Raw genomic sequence first — 3,841 nt, forward strand, 5'->3', positions numbered from 1 at the left:
GCGGCTACCACGCCCTAGTACACTATCAAATTGAGATGCCTCCAGTGCCCTAGTACATGCGGCTGTGAAGCAAGTTGAGACGCGGATCTCCTTCGGAGGCAGGGAGAGCCGTTTGTGAAGCACCTGCGCCGCTCGGGAGCAGGAGAAGGAATGGATGTTTGTGGTAGCGTGAGCCGCTGGGCGTGCTTCAGGTGGTGGATTTATAAACTAGATGTATAGAGATGTCACTGTTGCATATGAGGATGGAGGGCTGTGTTTTAAGCAGGTTTCAAAAGCCTAGACAGCAGTTACTTTAAGAACGAACCTGTTTTCACCCTTGCTTCTCGCTGCTCGTTCCCACTTAACTTTGTCGGCAGTTGCGTGGTAGCGCAGGGTTTTCCATCCAGCAAGAGCGGGGTAGATGGCTCTCAGAACAAGGCAAGCTGCAAGTGCATGACTTCTGCAGGCAGCGAGAGCGCCAGCGGGACTCGGTGATTACTTTTGTGGCCGCCCAGAGCGTGGAAGTTGTCGCCATAGATTCATACCTTGTAAGGAGCTAGAAGGGACCTCGCAAGATCATCAGGTCCAGCCCCTCTGCCCACCATCTTGGTCAGTATGGCCACTTTGACATTTACATTGAAAGAAAGCTGAAGACTTTCATATCCTTGTGCTTCAGAAAGCATGATCTGTTATCTCTTAAACTAAAGGAAAATCTTTCTGACTGGTCCAAATAATACAGTCTATAGCCATGGACTGCAAATAGTTTGGACCAGCAGCCAACCCTCAAAACTTCTCATGGGCATCGTTCCCCCTCATCACCAGACCTTTACCTGAAAAGAGGTGAAATCCATGGACTGATTGTGGACCACTAGCCACAGCTTTGTAGACCATGAATGTCCTATCGAACCGTTGGACTACGCAGATATACAGCTGAGCAGTTCTGACTCCATTTGGCAGCTGGCGGAGGAACAGACACAAACAATTTCATAGATTTCATAGACATTAGGGCTGGGAGGGACCTCGCGAGGTCATCGGGTCCAGCCCCCTGCCCAAAGGACAGGAAGGCAGCTGGGGTCAGATCACCCCAGCAGGATAAGCATCCATCATTTCATTACAGTATCAAATAGTAAGCAACTTCATGGTACTCAGAGTTAGGTCATGATTTATTTTACAGTCGTTAGTCCTGTATAAACAATGGGAATAAGGAAAATATCCTTTGAATAAATATCCATGGCAGCCTTTACAGAGTTTCTTAACTATTCTCAAATTAACTATATGAAGTAACTATATGTGTTTTAGATTATTGAATTTTAAAGGCAGGAACAGTTGCATTGGAGTAAATAGATAGAGGGTCTTTAGCTCCTTTCTATTTATGATTTCACAGAAAATGCATCTTTCATTATATAAGCAGGACTGCAATAGAGCAGGGGTGGCAAGCTCATCTGGCCCTGCTGGCTGGACGAGTTGCGTGAGGCTGGCTTATGGGCTGGATGAATGGCGCGTGGCTGGCTCTACACACTCCCCTTACCCCAGATGCCAGATCCAGCAGGTGGTGTGCGCAGCACGGGTCCTGGGCTGGCTGGAGCAGGCCCTGTGTGTGGTGTGCGTCTGGGGCCTTGCATGCACACCATGGGCAGGGCCAGACACAGGCATGGGCAAACTGGGCGGCCACCCAGAGCCCAGACAGAAAGGGGGCCCAAAAATGGTAATTATTTTTCCGTTGTCCGATTATTATTATTATTATCCTCATCTCTGGCAAAGGGGGGCCCAATACTAAAAGTTCACCTGGGGCCGCCAGGAGTCTAGGTACAGTGCTGAGTGTGGGTCAACTCTGGACTCGGGCAGCACCGCGGCTCTGCAGGCTGAATCCCTCCCTCAGGCCATATTTTTGACACTCCTGCAATAGAGCGTTATCATTTCTAACAAGACACAGCTTCTGGGGTCCGGAGTATTTGACAAGATCTTGAAGATCAAATGACTTTAAAGATACCTAAGGTTTAAGCTTAATCATCTAGATATATTTTTCTTCTTCTCCAAAACGGTCCAGGCCATAAGGATCATGTTGCCTTTTTTTTCTTGTCCTTGACACAGTAGTAATTGATCATTACTGTGTGAAGTGTTTTGGATAAAACCTTGACACTGGGGTTTTATGTACTCTCCATGGATATGACAAATCCCATGGCCTGTCTTGTAACTGTAGGAGCTTGCCTGAGTGTCACTTGCCAAGAAATGTCCCATCAAATGTTTTGTTGCCTATTGTGTTGCTGTCACCTTCAACTCGGGGAGTTAGGTGAATTTCATTCAATGCAATGCTTCCTGCTTGTTTTCTGTAAAGCGTTTCAGGGTGGAAGGGTAACATGAGCTGCTTCTAAGAGGAAGATATAACTAAAGATTTCTCTCTAGGGCACTGATTCTCATTTCTCTCTAGGGCACTGATTCTCAACCAGGGTGCTGCGGTACCCTGAGGGGCCCTGACAGTGCCATGCAATGTTAGCACTGCTAGGTGTGCAAACATGATTCCCAAGCTAAACTCAGAGACTTCAAGTAGGAAGCCATGGTATTAAAAACATTTGGATCTGTTGTGGTTAGAGTTCTTTGCTACAGATAAATTGCTCTATTATTTTTCTGAAGTCAAAGAACAAGTGAAAACTAAGAACTGGCATTTTCTGAGCAGTGTCTTGTGTCTAAAGCCACTGCTCTACAGTTATGTAAATCATCCTGACCTGAGAATGAGGTTGCTGAGTTGCAGTTCCACATTTACAATGCCTTGAGAGGAAGCATTTTGCTTTATCTGATGCTGTGCCTTAGTCCGCGTGTAAATATCTGATATCGCTGACAGGCTGTTAACTACATCATTCAGTGATTCAGTCTGGGACATGTTTATTATCTTGCATTATATTAAATTGTTCTGTGCGCTCCTTTTGAAAATCAGTCATTGACTGTTTAAATTGGCTGATTTCATTCACTAATATTTCATTAGATGTAATCGTTTTCTTTTCAGCACTTGCTGAACAATATAAGACCATAGAGCTGTCTCTTTCTATTTCTTCCTTTGGGTGGAATTTTACTTTGCTGTTTGGAGCTTGTGTATTAATATTACTTTTGGAGATATGTAAACCCCCCTTCTTGTTACATACGTGTGATAATAATCCTATTTTCAGCCGCTCTGTAGTCAGCAGATTTCTACTATGTACTATTTAAGAGAGAACTTCTTAGATTTAGAACAATCAGTCAGATTGTAAATGTTAACTGAGTGCTTGCTAATGGGCTACATCTGAGATCTGCAAAAACAATCAACTTGAGAAGCAATCTCCTATCACCTGCCATTTACAGACAGTGAAGAAGCTTTTTGTTCCTTTGGCTTCTAACTACATCATCTCTCTAAGGAAAAATCAGTTGCCCTTTAAAATTGCTGGATATAATGAAGGGATCGGGAATTGTATTAGTCCAATATTTGGGATTTGCTTTGTAAAGTCCTGGATGTAAATGGCAAAATAGAACTTCTGAGCTGAAGGACAGGTGCCTGTTTTAAGGCCTAACATCTTATAAATCACCAGGGTTATGAGCCTGAGGATGAGCGCGTGGCAGCAGTGTTGGGCACTGATAATAGCTACTCACTGTCTGTCTACAGCAGTAATCTGGGTTGCTTTAAACAGGTGGTGGACGGAGAATTTAGGTGGGGGGAGACAGAGAAATGCCCATTTAGGAAACCACGGAGAGAGGGTCCATCCTGGTGAACTGCAGAGGTAGGGCAAGGGCAGTGGAAAAAGCTTTTCTTGAAGGAGAGAATGATACATAGATTCATAGATGTTAGGGTCGGAAGGGACCTCAATAGATCATCGAGTCCGACCCCCTGCATAAG

Source organism: Alligator sinensis, unplaced genomic scaffold, assembly GCF_000455745.1.
Source record: "Alligator sinensis unplaced genomic scaffold, ASM45574v1 scaffold210_2, whole genome shotgun sequence".
Classification (NCBI taxonomy): Eukaryota; Metazoa; Chordata; order Crocodylia; family Alligatoridae; genus Alligator; species Alligator sinensis.